The sequence below is a fragment of the Bos grunniens genome, chromosome 14, assembly GCF_055505025.1.
Source record: "Bos grunniens cultivar Pamir isolate PY7600 chromosome 14, Bosgru_T2T1.0, whole genome shotgun sequence".
Classification (NCBI taxonomy): Eukaryota; Metazoa; Chordata; class Mammalia; order Artiodactyla; family Bovidae; genus Bos; species Bos grunniens.
Genome location: NC_141178.1, coordinates 68,670,308 through 68,690,533, shown reverse-complemented (window position 1 = coordinate 68,690,533; position 20,226 = coordinate 68,670,308). Strand labels below are relative to the sequence as shown.

The 20,226-nt window shown below is 42.4% G+C and overlaps 1 protein-coding gene across 1 annotated transcript in view; it reads right to left on the bottom strand.

Moving 5' to 3' along the window:
* Positions 1 to 19,823, bottom strand: part of LOC147359625 (uncharacterized) — a 95,627-nt gene extending 75,804 nt beyond the window's left edge. The window contains exon 1 of the transcript XR_015141056.1: positions 19,533 to 19,823. The gene's annotated coding sequence lies outside the window, so the exon portion shown is untranslated. The remainder of the gene's footprint in view (positions 1 to 19,532) is intronic.
* Between the last annotated feature and the right edge of the window lie 403 nt (positions 19,824 to 20,226).

The following is a 20,226-nucleotide window of genomic DNA, read 5'->3' as shown; positions in this document are numbered from 1 at the left end:
AGGCCCACTTTTCCTCATATTTCTGAATTTGATGAACAAGTTTATGCTCTTAGAAGAACTTTTATGAAATATGTATGTTATTCTTCAGAATTTATAAATTACTTTCTCATAAGTTATTATATTATTTAGTGAGTAATATTTAATAATCTCATTTGTATGTATTATAATTAAATAATACATTACTTAGTGAATAATAATGTAACACAATGATGAATCAATTAGACCCTTGAAGTGGAAATGTGTGTGTGTGTATCAAGTCGCAGTGTAAAACAACTTGCTTAAATTGAAAAAAAAAAAAAAGACTATTTAATAAGATGACCTAGGAAGATTTGGTGCTTTGATCAAATTCTCTTACCCCCAGTAGATACATGCCCAGTACACGGGAGAATTAGGTGTCTTATGGGCCCTTGCCTGGAAAATCCCATGGACAGAGGAGCCTGGTCGGCTGCAGTCCATGGGGTCTCGAAGAGTCGGACACGACTGAGTGACTTCACTTTCACTTTTCACTTTCACGCATTGGAGAAGATAATGGCAACCCACTCCATTGTTCTTGCCTGGAGAATCCCAAGGACGGGGGAGCCTGATGGGCTGCCGTCCATTGGGTCGTACAGAGTCGGACACGACTGAAGCGACTTAGCAGGAGCAGCAGCAGCAGCAGCATGGACCCTTAATGAATATTAATTGCTAGTCATGGAATGAGTAATGGAAATTACGAATTGAGAGACTAAAACATTCCTAGGAATTAATGTCCTGATGAGAGGGATTGATATCCTAGTAAATAGCTGAGGTTTTTTAGCACCAGCTCAGCCGCATCTCTGGGGAATGTCTAAATCAGAAGTCATCATTATACTCTCAAGAACTGCAAATGAAGATTCATAAGCCCATAAATTTCCTTTTCTATGGATGGGCCCCTGACTTGTATTACTCAGTTAAAAGGCAGGTTCAAGAATAAATGCTCTATTTAGTAAATCCAGAGGTTAGGGGCAAAATACTTATTATTTTATAATTCTCTTTGAAGCAGCCAGTTTAGAAATACCACAGAAATACCTCCCAGGAAATTATCTTCGAAGAAATTTCAGCTTGCTTATTTGGGATTGAATTATATGATCTTTAAGTTTTTATTCAATTTAAATTTCTATAAGCTGGAGTGAAGAATTTTGACCAATAGAATCCATTAGTGAATCTTGACAAGAGAACACAGCGATCTCAGAGCCATAACTTTGGTTCATTAATTCATCTGATTATAGTGTTTTAAACTAAAGTATATTGCATTTCCCCTATGTTTTGGTACCAGCTAAATTGAGAAGATGGGGTGATGAAGACAGACACATTGAGCACAAGCATGTGTTTTGTAAAGTTAGGATGCTACAGGGGTCAACGGCAGTGCAGAGTATGTGCCATCTTCTCTGCTCTGAGGGTTCATGGGAGACCCTTTGAAGAAAGTAACACTGAAATTAAGACCTAATGGAAGGATGATCAGGAACTAGTTTGAAAAAATATCAGAGTGGATGGATGTTCCAGTTAGAGGGGTACCAAATCTGAAAGCCCAAAGAAAGAATGAGAGAAAAAAATCAGGGAAGGAGAGACAAACAGAGAGACTAAGAGATGACAGGAGGGATAAAAATGAGAGGGACTGAGTAAGAGGTGACACTGGAGAGGAAGTTACCAGGCAAGTAAGATGTAAAAGCTGTATCAGGAAACTAGGAATTTATCCTAAGAGCAATGAAGAGCCACATAAGACAACATAAATAGTGTTTTGACAAAGCTAGTGGTTGATACATAGGCATCGAACAGAACTAACGCACTTGAGTCTATTTTTAGTCTATGGATGAAGCAGCAAGGGAAATTTTGGTGATCCTCAGAGATAACCCTGATTAAACATACCTTCACTAGAGGAGAAATGGCTGGCACTGGGACAATTATGAGGCTAAAAGTATTGCTCTTTCATGGAGTACTCTACTAGACTTTCTCTTCTCCACCTTAATTCTTGCTTCGCAACATGGCTGTGTAACAACTATTCCAAAATTAGAGGCTTCAATAATAATTATTAAACTCATTTAACCAATTGCAGGTCATCAAGAGTTGGCCAACCTAGGCAGCATTCATCTAGATGGTTCCACCTTAAACTGTGGATACAGATATCCTGATTCCTAGCTGAGGCATGGATTCAATTCGCTCCATGCGTGCTTAGTCATTCTAGGGTTTAGCCTGAAAGAACATCCCAATGGCTATGTTTTGGCTATGGCTCAAAACAGCAAGCAGAAGCACAGGAGGCCTCACAAAGTCTAGGGTCAGTCCTGCACACTATCACTTCCTCCTCTCTATGGCTTATTGTTGTTCAGTTGCTCAGTTGTGTCCAACTCTTTGCGACCCATGAACAGCAGCACGCCAGGCCTCCCTGCCTGCCACTATCTCCCAGAGCATACTCAAACTCATGCCCATTGAGTCAGTGATGCCATCCAACCACCTCATCTTCTGTTGTCCCCTTCTCCTCCTACCTTCAATCTTTCCCAGCATCAGGGTCTTTTCCAATTAGTCAGCTCTTCACATCAGGTGGTCAAAGTATTGGAGCTTCAGTTTCAGCATCAGTCCTTCCAATGAATATCACTTCCTCCTCTTCTATGGCTAGTCCCACCTCTTGTTGTGGCAAATATACATAATATATACATATATAATATGCACACTATATACATATATGTATATAACATATGTGTGTGTGTGTATATATATATATATATGTTATGTATATTTTTCTTGTGGCTCAGATGGTAAAGAATCTGCCTGCCATGTATGAGACCCAGGTTTGATCCCTGGGTTGGGAAGATCCCCTGGAGAAGGAAATGGCTTCCCACTCCAGTATTCTTGCCTAGAGTATTTCATGGTCAGAGGAGTCTGGCAGGCTGCAGTCCATGGGGTCACAAAGAGTCGGACATGACTGAGCAATTCCACTTTTCTTCTTATATATAACATAAACTTTTACCTTTTTAAGTGCACAGTACTGTGACTGGCTTATCTCAGCAGGTTTTCAAGGTTCATCCATGTTTGGCATGTATCGGATTTTCTTTCATTTATAAAGTTGAATAATATTCCATTCTTTGTGTATACCACATTTTGTTTATTCATGTATCCGTCAACTAACACTGGTTACTTCTGCCTTCTGTCAATTGTGAACTGAATGCTACAGATATGAGTGTATAAGTATCTGAATCCGTGTTTTCAATTTTGGTGTACATAGTTAAAAAAACTGCTGAATCATATGGTAGTTCAATTTAATTTTTTCGAGGAACTGCCATTTTTCAGTTCCTCAAAGTGGCTATAACAGTACCTTTCTACCAGCACATCATAAAAGTTCCAATTTCTCCATATCCTCACTAACACTTGTTATTTTATTTTTTTTTAATAATAATGATCCCAATGGGTATTAAGTGGTAGCTCATTGTGGATTTAACTTGCATTTCCTTAATGATTAGTGATTCTGAGCATCTTTCTGGCTATTTGTACATCTTCTTTGGAAAAAATGTCAGTTAAAGTCCTGTGTTCATTTTTTAATAGGGGTGTTTGCTTTGTTGTTGTTTTGGGTTGCGGGGCTGTTTAAATATTCTGTATAATAATCTCATCTGTTGTTGTTTGGTTGCCAAGTCATGTCCAACTCTTGTGAACCCCATAGACTGTAGCCCGCCAGGCTGCTCTGTCCATGGAATTTGCAGACAAGATACAGGAGTGGGTTGACATTTCCTTTCCCAATTAATCTCTTATCAGGTATCTAATTTGAAAATAGTTTCTCCCACTCTATGGGTTGCCTTTCACTCTGTCCATACTATGTTTTGTCTCTAAGGTCCTATCACCCTGAATGTGCCTGATCTTATCATATTGTTCTTTGATACAACAAAAGTTTTTAATCTTGATGAGGTTAATTTATCTGTTTTTTCCTTTGTTGCCTGAGCTTTTAGTGTCATATCTAAGTAATTGTAGCCCAATCCAGTGTCATGAAACTTTTCCTCTGTCGTTGTTCAGTCACTCAGTTGTGTCTGACTCCGCAACCCCATGGATTACAGCACACCAAAGTCCTTGTCCTTCACTATGTCCCGGAGTTTGCTCAGATTCATGTCCATTGAGTTGGTGATGCTATCTGATCATCTTATCCTCTGCTGCCCTCTTCTCCTGCCTTCAATCTTTTCCAACATCAGAGTCTTTTCCAGTGAGTCGGCTCTTTGCATCAGGTGGCCAAAGTATTGAAGTTTGAGCCTCAACATCAGTCCTTCCAAAGAACATTCAGGGTTGATTTCCTTTAGGATTGACTGGTTTGATCTCCTTGCAGACCCACAACCCTATCCTTTCAAGGGAAGAACAACTTTGTTACATGGCAAAGAATAAGGATATAAGGAGCAGAGAAGTACTGGCACACACACACACAAAATCAATCTGGACACCTCCCTTCCCTCTTTTAACTGCTCACTGTACTAACACCCTCTCCATGCTTTGCTCACATCCTTTTGTTCTTAGGACGGAACCCAGTCACTCTGAGCTGATAGTGACTAAAATTTGGCTAAAAGAACAATATCTCCTACTGATACTTCCATTTCAAGCAGGGGCAAATATCTTAAACCAAGGAAAGGAAGACACGCATTGACGTTTTGGTCATTTTTGAGCATGGGATAGAAAACTTCTTAACCCCTGAAGAAATGAATCAGAAAACTTGCTCAGTGCTCAAGTTGCCACCATTTCTGGTTTTTCAGCCCTTACTATCAAACTGCTTTGTTAGTAGAAGTTACCAGGATTTCACTACAAACAATCCTGGTGAGGGGATATGGTGAGGGGTAACTCATTAACCAAACAGACCCAACGAGTGAAACAAATGGATAAACACAATCCTTATACACTCTCTCAAAGTGTTTATCCCTTCATCAAGGCAGTGTGAACCTTCTCTCAGGTAATGGCAGATAACGACTTTTCTTTCTTGTCCAGTTTTTCCAAGTCATATTTACATTGTATAACTTGTTTCATAAAATGAAAAAAGAAGACATTTTCCTGGAGTCTTCTCCAGGTCTTATCGAATTCTGTTTACATTGTGTAATATAGATAATAAAACCAGGTTTTTGCTAGGGAGGCTGTATCTTTTAAATGTAAAATCACAATGCTGAATGTGGCCTCAAGGTACACTCCCTTACTACAGATTCTGATTTTACTTTTTCAGCATCATCCTAAGATACACCCGCCCCCCACACACACACACACTCAGTCACAAATCATTGATTCAGAAAGCAAAGGGACCAGAAGGGTTTGTTGCTGTAATTGTTTGTGTTTAGTTTAGTTTTGTTTCTGTCATAGAGAGTGTAGAGACTAATCAAGGTTTGTGCTTGTGTGATGGACAGAGAAGCAAGGGATTACAGAGGAGAGCTGGCTGTGTGAAGCCACTAGGGATATGGAAGGGATGGAGGTGTGGGGAAGGGGGAGTTAATTGCTGACACAGGCTAAGGGAGCAGGTGGGTGGAAAGGACAAGACTGGGAAGATTAGGTTCTATCCACCCCTCAGTTGCATGCCTTAGTAAGCCCATTTCAGCCCACCCATTGATGTCCGCAGTGGACACACAAATGTAGGCAGAAAAGATGAATGGGTTCTCCTGTGGCCTTTATGATAAAAATCCCGAAGAGGCTTAGGGATAATGTAGAGAGGCAAAGAAAAATATGCGTGAGTGAGGTTAGAGGGAAAGCTTTCTAGGCTTAATGTGTTTCAGAAATTATTCAAGAATAAGTCAAGTGTGAAAAATGGCCATTGAGACCCTGCCAAGGTTAGTATGAACCATGAGGATCTGGTGAGCAAATTCTAGCTATGTAATCAAAAACTGCTTGGTTGAAGCTTTAACTTAAGTACCAATTTTCCTCACCCCCAGTTTCACTAAAAGAGGGTGCTCTGGGGGGTTGGGGGGCAGGCTGTGCCCATGCTGCAGGTATTCGTGCTGAGTCGGATAAAGTGGTTCCTGGACCCTCTGTTACAGAGGCTTTTTTTTTTCATTCCCTTTACTTCCTCTCTCCCCCAAGACCTAGATTTTCACCTCAGAATCCTACACAAAACTGACAGAGAAACACTCCTTTTGCTGAGGTTTTACCAGAGACCTATCAATGGTCTCTTTTTCATTCAAATTGGCCAATTCTTGGCTAGATACAGGGACAGAAATAAGGGCTAAACAAAGCCTGGAAAACAGGAATAACGAGGAGGGGGGAGTATCATGGGCTCACATGGGCCATGATTAATTGGTGTCACCAGAAGAAAACCCTCTTTGAAAACTCAGTGAATATTCTAGCAAGGGCATATTTCACATCATCTCCAAGTTTATAATTATGCTCACTACACTCCAATGGAAATCTCTCCCCAGATTTTACTCTCTAATGGCCATGTAATAAAAGGCAATATATATTCTTATGCTAAGCCATAAATAGGGAGCACTCAGCAGCACTGTCTTTCTGAGGAAATCTCGGGTCTTCGGGGATGCATATGCGTTCACACAGTAAGGAGACACAAATCAACATGGTGGCCAAGCAGGCATGGGTGAATGATGGCCTCGGCTCTTAATGAAACCAAACCATGAAAGACATTAGAAAGATTGATTGGTGTTAAGTTAGCTGCCAGTGTTAGCTGGGGTACCCCAGGCTGTAATGAAACTGCCAGGGGTTATTTATGGAGACAGAGGGTTTAGGATGTAACTTATGTCCAGCAGGCTGGTGTGTCAGACACACATTCTTGACCCTCCACAGTGAACAGAGCAATAGACACCCACTTCCATGTGGCTCCTTGGAATGTATGAGAATGGCATTCTTTTCTAAAACTTTGCACCAGGTTGAAAAAGGACAGGTTGCCAACCAAAAGGAAAACGGATCAGGGTTAGGTATAGTTTGAAAATATTGACTTGAGGCAGGGCAAGAGAAGATGTCAAAACAATTCCTGCTGAAAGGAAACCAAACACATGTATTCATATGCAAAAACAATGCCATTGTCTAAGCCAGAGGATAAGATATAGGCCTATTTTCAATGTTTGGGAATCCTCTTCTACCCAAGGCTCCTTCCATGAGAGCCAGAAAGATGGGAGAAAGAAGGAAAACCAACATTAATTCTGATCATTCAGTCGTGTGCTCAGGCTCTGGGGAAACAGAGCAGGGACAAGGGTGGAAGGTGGATCTGGGTGGAGGAGCAGAATTACCAGTGTGTTGCCACCTTCTGCAACCCAAGCCTCTGCTCTGTAGTGTTAGGTTTATGGGGATGTGGGGAAAAGGATGGGACAAAGCTGACAAATAGGACTTCCCGAAAGCCACAAAGAATACACAGATTGTAGCAGGGCCAAGAGGCTGGAAATGTCACCCGATCAGAGAGGATCTTTAATTTCTGCCTGATTGGCTCCAACAGAAGGAAAAGGGGAAATGGGGGCATGAACTTTGTGCTACAGGCATGACTCCTCAAAAGCCATCTCTCTCTTAGTGTGCTGCCTCCAACTCTAAAGAGATGTCTATGAACTGGTCTTATGTTCTGGTGGCGCTGGCATCTGTGCTGCTCTTTGGCCTGTGGACACACTACTTCAGTCTCTGCCCTCCTCAGCACAAGCTGTCCTATTCTCCCCTCCATGTGTGCTCTGTGTCTTTTTCCTCTTCTTATAAGGACACCAGTCCCTGGATTAGGGCCCACCCTAGCCCAGTATGACATCATTATGACTACTTACATCTGCCAAGACCCTACTTCAAATACGGCTATATTCTGCAGTTCCAAGTGGCCATGATGTTTGGAGGGGATACTGTTCAACCCAGTATATCGCCCAAAAGACATCCATGTTGTATCTCTGGAACCTGGGAATATTACCTTCACACCAAAGGAATGGATAATATGTTAGATGGTCAAAGATGTAATTAAATTAAGGATTTTCAGAGACAGAAGACAGAGCTTCCCTGCTGACTCAGTGGTAAAGCATCTGCCTGCCAATGCAGGAGACATGGGTTCCATCCTTGATCAGGGAAGATCCCCATGCGGTGGAGCGCCTAAGCCCGTGCACCACTACTATGGAACCTGTGCTCTAGAGCCTGGAGCCCTAACTACCGATTCCCGCCCACCCTAGAGCCTTTTTTCCACAACCATGGAGTTACGCAACTGTGAGGCTCTGCTGTCGAGCCCAGGAGCTGCAACTATTGATGCCCACGTGCCCTAGAACCTTTGGCCCACAACAAGAGAAGCCATTTCAGTGAGGAGCCTCTGTTATTGCACCGCAAGTACGGTAGCCCCTGCTCACCGCAACTAGAGAAAAGCCCATGCAGCAAGGGAGACCCAGCACAGCCATAAATAAATAAAATATGTTTTGAGAAAAGAGAGAGAGAGCGAAGAGACACATTCAGGCATGGAGGAGAAGCTGACATGATGATGGAACAGAGGGAGGTACAACCACAGGCTGAAGAAAGCCAACAGCCACCAGACACTGAAAGAGGAGAGGAGTGTCCCTTAGGGCCTCTGTAAGGCGTGTGGCCCCGTCAACTCATAGGTTTTACCCTTCTGGCCTCCACAACTCTGAAAGAATAAACTTCTGTTGTTTTAAGTCTGTGGCAGTTTGTTCTACAGCCTCAAGAAACTGTTATAAGGCACTTCCTAAAACCATTAATTTGCCTACTCTACTGTCAGTTTATCCTTATTCGAGCGAAAACACTCTTCTTGGTGCAATAAATAACATCAAACAACTGTCTCTTCAATACTTGCTTAGAAATCACCACCTAGCTCTGGCCACGGATCCGGAACTATTCTGTCACCTCTTTGCCCAACCCAAGAAAACCATTGAATGACTCATTAATGACTCGTCATTAAAACAGACCCCAGTAGCCTCACACATTTGTTCCTTTGCCTTCTCTCCTCCAATAAATCTACTAAGACTCTATCAATATAATGATCTCCCTTACTGAAATATGTTCAAGCAGCCAGTTTTCAATGCTAGAGACTGTGGTTCTTGAGCAAGCTAACCATTCTGACTAATAAGTCAGCTAACAGTGTGGGATATAGCCAGTGTAGTTGACAAGGGGAAAAAGGACTGAGAACTCTCGCTAAAAGACTGTGTCTCTGAAGATACTGAGAATTTTTAGTCTCAGAACAGTGATCTTCAAAGTTGCAACAGTACATCTTCACTGGTACTTCATTGGTAAAATATTTTTTAATTCTAAATATTTAATATATATTTATGTTTATTTTTGTATAAGGTATTTGTAAGTTCTATTGTTTTATATACACTAAAAAGCACAGACAAAAATGCAAAATGTAATGGTTTGAAATGGAAATGAAATGAAAACTGCTTTAAAATAACTTTAAATTTGCTTAGTAATACCACCAAAATTGTCAGTCATATATACCATGAAAAATAATATTACAAATATTCCTGTGAGAGTACTGCAATTAGGAAAATTATGAAAGTCTTTGAAATGCATAAAAGATTACTAGGTATCCTTTCGGTGGAATGCTGAGCATAATCTAGGAAACTCTTTAGGGTTATCTGATTCTATAGAGCTTTGCATCTTTGATTGTCTTGCTGGAATGTGCTTAGTTACTCAGTCGTGTCCGACTCTTTGTGACCCCAAGGACTATAGCCCGTCAGACTCCTCTGTCCATGGGGATTCTACAGGCAAGATTACTGGAGTGGGTTGTCATGCCCTCCTCCAGGGGGTCTTCCCAACACAGGAATCGAACCCAGGTCTCCTGCATTACAGGTGGATTCTTTACCTTCTGAGCCACCAGGGTTGGAGCAGGCTATTTTACAACTCTATTAATTGTAAAGATGGGCTCGATAAAGGACAGAAATGATATGGACCTAACAGAAGCAGAAGATATTAAGAAGAGGTGGCAAGAATACACAGAAGAACTATACAAAAAAGATCTTCATGACTCAGATAATGATAATGGTGTGATCACTCACCTAGAGCCAGACATCCTGGAGTGTGAAGTCAAGTGGGCCTTAGAAAGCCTCACTACGAACAAAGCTAGTGGAGGTGATAGAATTCCAGTTGAGCTATTTCAAATCCTGAAAGATGATGCTGTCAAAGTGCTGCACTCAATATGCCAGCAAATTTGGAAAACTCAGCAGTGGCCACAGGACTGGAAAAGATCAGTTTTCATTCCAATCCCAGAGAAAGGCAATGCCAAAGAATGCTCAAACTACTGCACAATTGCACTCATCTCACACGCTAGTATAAGTAATGCTCAAAATTCTCCAAGCCAGGCTTCAGCAATATGTAAACTGTGAACTTCCAGATGTTCAAGCTGGTTTTAGAAAAGGCAGAGAGGAACCACAGATCAAATTGCCAACATCCGCTGGATCATCAAAAAAGCAAGAGAGTCCCAGAAAAACATTTATTTCTGCTTTATTGACTATGCCAAAGCCTTTGACTGTGTGGATCACAATCAACTGTGGAAAATTCTGAAAGAGATGGGAATACCAGACCACCTGACCTGCCTCTTGAGAAACCTATATGCAGGTCAGGAAGCAACAGTTAGAACTGGACATGGAACAACAGACTGGTTCCAAATAGGAAAAGGAGTACGTCAAGGCTGTATATTGTCACCCTGCTTATTTAACTTATATGCAGAGTACATCATGAGAAACGCTGGGCTGCAGGAGGCACAAGCTGGAATCAAGATTGCTGGGAGAAATATCAATAACCTCAGATATGCAGATGAAACCACCCTTATGGCAGAAAGAAGAGGAACTAAAAAGCCTCTTGATGAAAGTGAGAGAGGAGAGTGAAACAGTTGGCTTAAAGCTCAACATTCAGGAAACGAAGATCATGGCATCTGGTCCCATCACTTCATGGGAAATGGATGGAGAAACAGTGGAAACAGTGTCAGACTTTATTTTGGGGGGCTCCAAAATTATTGCAGGTGGTGATTGCAGCTATGAAATTAAAAGATGCTTAGTCCTTGGAAGGAAAGTTATGACCAACCTAGATAGGATATTGAAAAGCAGAGATATTACTTTGCCAACAAAGGTCCATCTAGTCAAGGCTATGGTTTTTCCAGTACTACGGATGTGAGAGTTGGACTGTGATGAAATCTGAGCGCCAAAGAATTGATGCTTTTGAACTGTGGTGTTGGAGAAGACTTTTGAGAGTCCCTTGGAGTGCAGGGAGATTCAACCAGTCCATCCTAAAGGAGATCAGTCCTGGTGTTCATTAGAAGCTGTTCATTGGAAGGACTAATGCTGAAGTGTTCATTGGAAGGACTGATGTTCTTTGGAAGGACTGGGTGTTCTTCCAAAGAAGAACTGTTCATTGGAAGGACTGATGATGAAGCTGAAACTCCAATACTTTGGCCACCTCATGTGAAGAGTTGACTCATTGGAAAAGACCCTGATGCTGGGAGGGATTGGGGGCAGGAGGAGAAGGGGATGACAGAGGATGAGATGGCTGGATGGCATCACTGACTCGATGGATGTGAGTCTGGGTGAACTCTGGGAGTTGGTGATGGACAGGGAGGCCTGGCGTGCTGCGATTCATGGGGTCGCAAAGAGTCGGACACGACTGAGCGACTGAACTGAACTGAACTGATTAATAGCAAGGATATGATGATAATTCAAATTATTTTTACCCATGGAAATGCAAATGAGTTGCCTCTAGCAGAGGTGCACCTGATTCCTGCCCCATAGAAAACTGGTTTGCTGCCTCGTTGTTGTTTTTTACTCCTAAGTCATGTCTGACTCTTTTTCGACCCCATGGACTGTAGCCCACCAGGCTCCTCTGTCCCTGGGATTTCCCAGGCAAGAATACTTGAGTGGGTTGCCATTTTCTTCTCCAGAGGGCCTTCCCAACCCAGAGATTGAACCTGAGTCTCTTACATTGGCAGGCGGATTCTTTACTGCTAAGCCACCAGCGAAACTCTACAGTTTGCTGCCTTACAGGATATCAACCAGTTTTGTAAGCATTAGCAAATTCATTTTAGCATTTTTGATTGACTGTAAATATGTGTGCTCTTCAGATTTTCCTTTGAATTGTATTAATCATCTTACGGATTTTTGTTTTAATTAATAAAGTAGATAAAATCTTTGACACATGTTCATTTTGTATGATTTTATATTTTTTGAAAATTATCCTTTAATGAATGGAAACAAATGTGTCCTTTAAAAAATCTTGCTTTAATTCTTTATGATACAATACTTTAAATGTCTGGTTCTAGGTTCAATTAATTTTGATGCTTGGTTTTAATGGATGCTATGGGACTTCCTTGGTGGCTCAGATGGTAAAGAATCTGCCTCCAATGCAGGAGGTCTGGGTTTGATCCCTGGGTTGGGAAGACACCCTGGAGAAGGGAATGGCTACCCACCCCCATATTCTTGCCTGGAGGATTCCATGAACAGAGGAGCCTGGTGGGTTACATCCATGGGCTCACAAAGAGTAGGAGATGACTGAAGGACTAACACGTAGCCCCACCTCAGAGTGATCAGAAAAATCGTGGGATGGCCTTGGATTTCATTCAGGGCTAGGAGAAATGAGCCCCAGAGAGCAGATATGAAAGCATAAGGAAATAAAGTTCTCTTCTCTTGTACTCCAGGGAAATCCACTCTTTCAAGGTAATGGCTGTAAGTTTAGAATACGAACAGAAAATGTTCCAAAATGGTGGTACCCCCGAGCTGCAGCATTTCAGTGTGGGCAGGAACGGAGAGATGTGAGAGGCTGAGAAAACAGTGAGGAAAGGAGGCGGAACACAAGGAGCTGGTCATCTCATGGAAGCAGCTGCCTTTTCCTTTTAAATGCTACCCTATTTTTCCTGTATGCTCACACATCTCCCTACCCATAAACGCACTTAGTGTAATCCTGGAAAAGCTAGTAGGCTACTGACAGAAAACTTGTGAACTGAACTGACAGAACAGTCCTGCAAATAGTTTCCACCCAGCTGTCTCAGCATTAAAGATGGCAGGACTCTGTCCATCAAAGAGGTCTTTGTATAGGTACATGAATAATGAGATAATAGAACTGGGTTTATGGTGCCAACACAGAGCCAGAGCTGATGAGGTGGTGTTGTTGTTCAGTCCTGTCCGACTCTTTGCAGCCCCATCGATTGCAGCGTGCCAGGCTTCTTTGTCCCTCACTATCTTCCAGAGATTGCTCAATCTCATGTCCATTGAGTCAGTGATGCCATCCAACCATTTCATCCTCTGTTGCCCCCTTCTCCTGACCTCAATCTTTTCCAGCATCAGGGTCTTTTCCAATGACTCAGCTCTTCACATCAGGTGGCCAAAGTATTGGGGCTTCAGCTTCAACATTAGTCCTTCCAATGAATATTCAAGGTTGAATCCTTTAGAATTGACTGCTTTGATCTCCTTTCTGTCTGAGGCATTCTCAAGAATCTTCTCCAGTATAACAGCTCGAAAGCATCAATTCTTCAGCGCTCAGCCTTCTTTATGGTCCAGCTCTCACATTTGAACATGACTATTGGGAAAATCCCAGCCTTCTTTTATAGATACATGAATAATGAGATCATGCAACTGGGTTCACGGTGCCAATACACAGCCAGATATGTTAGCCACAACTAATGAATGCTCTCTGCTTTTTATAACACTTTCAACCTATACAATGTGAGCAGTGAGCATAGCACATCATGCCCAGAGGATGGGAGAACAGGCATGTTCTCTCCTTTGAAAGGAAAGGAAGGAGGTGGAAAGGAAAGGAAAGAAATAAAAAGGAGGTGGGATTAAAAAAGATGAGAGACTTGCTAACCATGACTAAAGCCAGGACGACACACCAGGACACCTGAGTCTCACAGATTTTAGAGAACACTGTTTCTCTTCCTGAGATGCCTTTTATTTGCCTGACCCTTTAAGTTTACAGAGTGTGGTCAGCGACTTTATTTGAAGGTTCTCCATCCCCCTCATAAAACCCCCTGGTGGCTCAGAGGTTAAAGTGTCTGCCTGCAATGCAGGAGACCTAAGTTCGATCCCTGGGTCTGGAAGATCCACTGGAGGAGGAAATGGCAACCCACTCCAGTATTCTTGCCTGGAGAATCCCATGGACAGAGGAGCCTGGTGGGCTACAGTCCACGGGGTCACAAAGAGTCCGATACGATCCCCCTCAGCCTGTCAACTCCTAGTTCTCCCACAAAATCTAGCCCATTGTCCACATCAGTTCAGTTCAGTCGCTCAGTCGTGTCCGGCTCTTTGGGACCCCATGAATCGCAGCACGTCAAGCCTCCCTGTCCATCACCAACTCCCGGAGTTCACCCAGACTCACGTCCATCGAGTCAGTGATGCCATCCAGCCATCTTATCCTCTGTCATCCCCTTCTCCTCCTGCCCCCAATCCCTCCCAGCATAGAGTCTTTTCCAATGAGTCAACTCTTTACATGAGGTGGCCAAAGTACTGGAGTTTCAGCTTTAGCATCATTCCTTCCAAAGAAACCCCAGGGCTGATCTCCTTTAGAATGGACTGGTTGGATCTCCTTGCAGTCCAAGGGACTCTGAAGAGTCTTATCCAACACCATAGTTCAAAAGCATCAATTCTTCGGCGCTTAGCCTTCTTCACGGTCCAACTTTCACATCCATACATGTCCACATATCTAGGATCTAATAAATCCCTTAGTAAACAATCCTAGACTATTTGAGAGTCCTTTAGCTCATTTAAACAAAATAGAAATAATTTTCTATTTCTCATTGCATAGAAATGTTGAGAAGGTTAAGAAATGGTAAGTACTCAATGCATAGAGGGATTCTTCAGTGACTCAGTGCTGCAATGCAGGAGATGTCGGTTTGATCCCTGGGTGGGGAAGATCTCCTGGATGAAATGGCTACCCACTCCAGTATTCTTGCCTGGGAAAACCCATGGACAGAGGAGCCTGGTGGGCTACAGTCCATGGGGTCACAAAAAGTCAGATACAACTGAGAGACTGAACAACAGCAATGCACAGAATGCCTTCCACGAGGGATTACAATTAATAGACACCATCATAAAGAGTTCAGTGGACAGCAGGGTGAGGAAAAGGCACTGTGAGGACTCTAATCTTGGAGATAAATTCTTGTTAGCATCATAGACTTGCTTCCTTCCTGCCATTTGAATGGCATATCTTGGCCTGCCCAGGATTAGCAGGAACACACAATGCCTGTGCTCCATTATTGCAACATAAAACAACAAGGCTCAGGTGACTTCTCGGGCAAAGCCATTCCAAATGTCTCTGCCCCTTACTTAATCACAGTGATAAATACCATATAAAGAGCTGAGGCTAAATGCCAAACACATAAACCAGCTGGATGGCAGCAAAAACAGGAGCTATTAGGCCTGTCACTGATGCCCAGGGGAGCTTACCTGTTCCTCTTTTTCAACAGGCACTGCAGTGGTAGGACTGTTTGATGTGTTTCGTAAGTCAGTATAGCAACAGCAGGGAGATATATATTTGAAGTATTCTGCAGCCAAACTTCTCTTTGAGTGCTTTTAATACCAGCTTATAACACAGAGACCAGCAGGAGTTGGTATTCAATAACAGAGCTAATAAGAGGTGCGGTGTCGCAGAAAATTCCACTTGTTTCCAGTGATGCGCAAGTGCAAAGCATTTTTATGAGATTTTCTCCAAGACCTCCTGAGCACCTGTGAAAAGTGGGTATTACAGTCCCATCCCAGACACTGAGGCAACGGAGACTAAGGTGGAGGAGCCAACAGTGGCAATGTGGGTAGCTCACATAATTTCTCTAAAGAGATGGACAGCCTCTAACATTCTGTGCCTCCAGACCCATTTTTTAAGCCAGGTCTCCAAAGTAGGAAATCAAAAGATACCTGGAGTAACAGGCAAGTTTAGCCTTAGAATACAAAATGAAGCAGAGAAAAGGCTAACAGAGTTTTCCCAAGAGAATGCATTGGTCATAGCAATAATCTTCTTCCAACAACACAAGAGACAACTCTACATATGGACATCACCAGATGGTCAATACCGAAATCAGATTGATTACAGTCTTTGCAGTTGAAGATGGAGAAATTCTATACAGTCAGCAGAAACAAGATTGGGAGATGACGTGGCTCAGATCATGAACTCCTTGTTGCCAAATTCAGATTTAAATTGAAGAAAGTAGGGAAAACCACTAGACCACCCAGGTATGACCTAAATCAATCTCTTATGACTATACAGTAGAAGTGACAAATAGATTCAAGTGATTAGATCTGATAGACAGAGTGCCTAAAGAACAATAGACAGAGGTTAGTGACACTATACCGGAGGCAGTACTCAAAACCATCCCCAAGAAAAAGAAACCCACAAAGGCAAAATGGCTGTTTCAGGAGGCCTTACAAATAGCTGGCAAAAGAAGAGAAGCTAAAGGCAAAGGAGAAAAGGAAAGATAGACCCATCTGAACGTAGAATTCCAAAGAATAGCAAGGAGAGAAAAGAAGGCCTTCCTCAGTGAACAGTGCAAGGAAATAGAGGAAAACAATAGAATGGGAAAGACTAGAGACCTCTTCAAGAAAATTAGGGATACTAAGGGAACATTTCATGCAAAGATGGGCACAATAAAGGACAGAACTGGTATGGACCTAACAGAAGCAGAGAATATTAAGAAGCGGTGGCAAGAACACACAGAACTATACAAAAAAGATCTTCATGGCCCGGATAGCCACAATGGTGTGATCACTCACCAAGAGCCAGACATCCTGGAATGCGAAGTCAAGTGGGCCTTAGGAAGCATCACTACGAACAAAGCTCATGGAGGTGATGGAATTCCAGATGAGCTATTTCAAATCCTAAAAGACAATACTGTGAAAGTACTGTACTCAATATGCCAGCAAATTTGGAAAACTCAGCAGTGGCCACTGGACTAGAAAAGGTCAGTTTTCATTCCACTCCCAAAGAAGGGCAATGCATGTTCTAACTATGTACAATTGTTTTCATTTCACATGCTAGCAAAGTAATGCTCAAAATTCTCCAAGCCAGGCTTCAACAAGAACTTCCAGATGTTCAAAGTGGATTTAGAAAAGGCAAGAGAGCCAAAGATCAAATTGCCAACATCTGTTGGATCATCAGAAAAGCAAGAGAATCCCAAAAAAACATCTACTTCTGCTTCATTGACTATGCCAAAGCCTTTGTCTATGTGGATCACAACAAACTGTGGAAAATTCTTAAAGAGATGGGACTACCAGACCACCTGACCTGCCTCCTGAGAAATCTGTATGCAGGTCAAGAAGCAACAATTAGAACTGGACATGGAACAACAGACTGGTTCCAAATTGGGAAAGGAGTATGTCAAGGCTGCATGATTTCACCCTCCTTATTTACCTTATATGCAGAGTACATCACGTGAAATGCTGGGCTGGATGAAGCACAGCTAGAGTCAAGATTTCTGGGAGAAATATCAATAACCTCAGATATGCAGATGATACAACCCTTATGGCAGAAAGTGAAGAGGATCCTCTTGATGAAGGTGAATGAGGAGGATGAAAATGAAAATGCTGTCTTAAAACTCAAAATTCAAAAAACTAAGATCATAATATCTGGTTCCATCACTTCATGGCAAATAGATGGTGAAACAATGGAAACAGTGATAGATTCTATTTTCTTGGGCTCCAAAATCACCTCACATGGTGACTGCAGCCACAAACTTAAAAGACATTTGCTCCATGGAAAAAAGCTATGACAAACTTGGACAGCATATTCAAAAGCAGAGACATTACTTTGCTAACAAAGCTCTGTCTAGTCAAAACTATGGTTTTTCCAGTAGTCATGTATGGATGCGAGAGTTGGACCATAAAGAAGGCTGAACCACTGAAAAATTGATACTTTTGAACTGTGGTGTGTTGGAGAAGACTCTCGAGTCCCTTGGACTGCAAGGTGGTCAAACCAGTCAATCCTAAAGGAAATCAATCCTGCATATTCATTAGAAAGACTGATGTGAAACTGAAGCTCCAATATTTAACCACTGATATGAAGAGCCAACTCACTGGAAAAGACCCTGATGCTGGGCAAGATTCAAGGCAGGAGAAGGGGATGACAGAGGACGAGATGGTTGGAGAGAATTTCTGATTCAATGGACATGAGTTGGAGCAAGCTCTGGGAAATGGGAAGGACTGTGAAGCCTGGCACGCTGCAGTCCATAGGGGCCCAAATAGTTACATGACTGAGTGACTGAACAACTACAGAAGCAGGCCCCGAGCAGAGAAGCAACAGCATGTGGTTTATTTTAGAGGGGTCAGAGATGCTGGCAGGGCAACGGCACGGTGACACGGGAGGAGGAAGGCAAAGAGGGGTTTGGTACATACTCAGTAACCACAGAGAACAACCAGAGTATCATTCCTCCAGAAATACATGGGAAGTTGTGAACAATGCCTGCCCCAGGAATATTCCAGCCAAGGCCTGAGGAGGCTGGGCTACTTACCCAACACCCAGCAGCTATTGGTTAGGCCCTCCATCGTCAGTTGCTTAGTCATGCCTGACTCTTTGTGACCCCATGGACTGTAGCCTGCCAGGCCCTCAGAATACTGGGGTGGGTTGCCATTTCCTTCTCCAGGGGATCTTCCTGAGTCAGGAATCAAACCCAGGTCTCCTGCATTTCAGGCAGATTTTTTACCATCTGAGACACCAGGGAAGCCCAGACCCTCCATTACCAGATATCATTTCCTGGTCAGGGCTCCAATAGCCTAAGGACAGATTCAAATGAACAATTATTTCAACAAATAATAATGTTTTAATTTTACTCAATGCCATCTCAAGAACACAGATGTACAGGCACACATATACCTTTATAAAATAAACACATGTTAAGTATCCATTTTATATTGATATAGTTTATAAATATATATATATATACTCACATAACTTAGTATTGAAATACCTTTATAACATATGGGTACACATATGCATACATAATATACATATACATGCACATATATATATTATATCCATTTTATACATATAAGGAAATTAAAGAGTAGTGAGGTAGTATGTGAAGAAAAAGAACACAGTCTTTAGCACTAGACAGATTGAGATTTAAACCCTATCTTGGACTGAAACTAGCAGAGTGACCCTGGAGAAGTTATTTAACCTGTCTGTGCCTATAATTTGAGGATTATAATGCCCCTTTCCTTGGGTATGTAGGAGGACTAAATAAAGTAATGTTGTGATAATAACAGCTACCATTTGGGGGAATCTACCCTATACCTGGCATTGTGCTAAACACTTAATGTATGTTACTGCATTTCATTGTCTCAGTCTTATGTGACTAGTTTAATATTACACTTCCATAAGGACCACGAGAATTGAGCAAAGGCTTGTAAACTGCATACAACACTGTTAGCACAATGGTCTTATAAATCCAGAGGCTGAGGAAGAAGCACTGCCCAGGAGGAGGAAGACAAAGAGGTTGGGGGTGGGGTGAATGTGACACTCCTCTTTCCACACCCCTGCAGAAGAAGCTGCCCTGCAGAATCAACTGCTTGACAGACTGTACCTTTTAAACACCTTTAAAAGTAAACACCTTTACTACTCCCGTAAATCAGGCTGTCTAACAGTACAATATTTATTTCCTAAAAGAAAAAGATTTGATTTAGCTATTTACTTACAGGGCAAGAGTAATGTGCGTGTGTGTTCAGTCATGTCCAACTCTTCACAACCCCAAGGACTGTAGCTCACCAGGCTCCTCTGTCCATGGAATTTTTCAGGCAAACTGCAGTGGGTTGCCATTCCCTACTCCAGGGGATCTTCCTGACTCAGGGATCGAAACTGTGTCTCTTGTGTCTTCTGCATCAGTAAGTGGATTCTTTACTGAGGCACCTGGAATTGATGCTTTTGAACTGTTGTGTTGAAGACTCTTGGGAGTCCCTTGGACTGCAAGGAGATCAAACCTGTCAATTCTAAAGGAAAGCAGTCCTGAATATTCATTGGAAGGACTGATGCTGAAGCTGAAGCTCCAATACTTTGGCCACCTGATGCAAAGAACTGACTCAGTGGAAAAGACCCTGATGCTGGAAAAGATTGAAGGCAGGAGAAGAAAGGGAAGACAAAGGATGAGATGGTTGGATGGTATCACCAACTCAATGGACATGAGTTTGGGCAGGCTCCAGGAGTTGGTGATAGACAGGGAAGCCTGGCGTGCTGCAGTCCATGGGGTTGCAAAGAGTTGGACACGACTGAGCAACTGAACTGAACTAAGATACCTGAGAAGCCCCAAGAGTAACTTCATCATGGTCTAAATATACATTTATAAGTAAAGGCAGAAAATCAATGAGCAGGGTAACAGAGGTGACAGACCCTGTG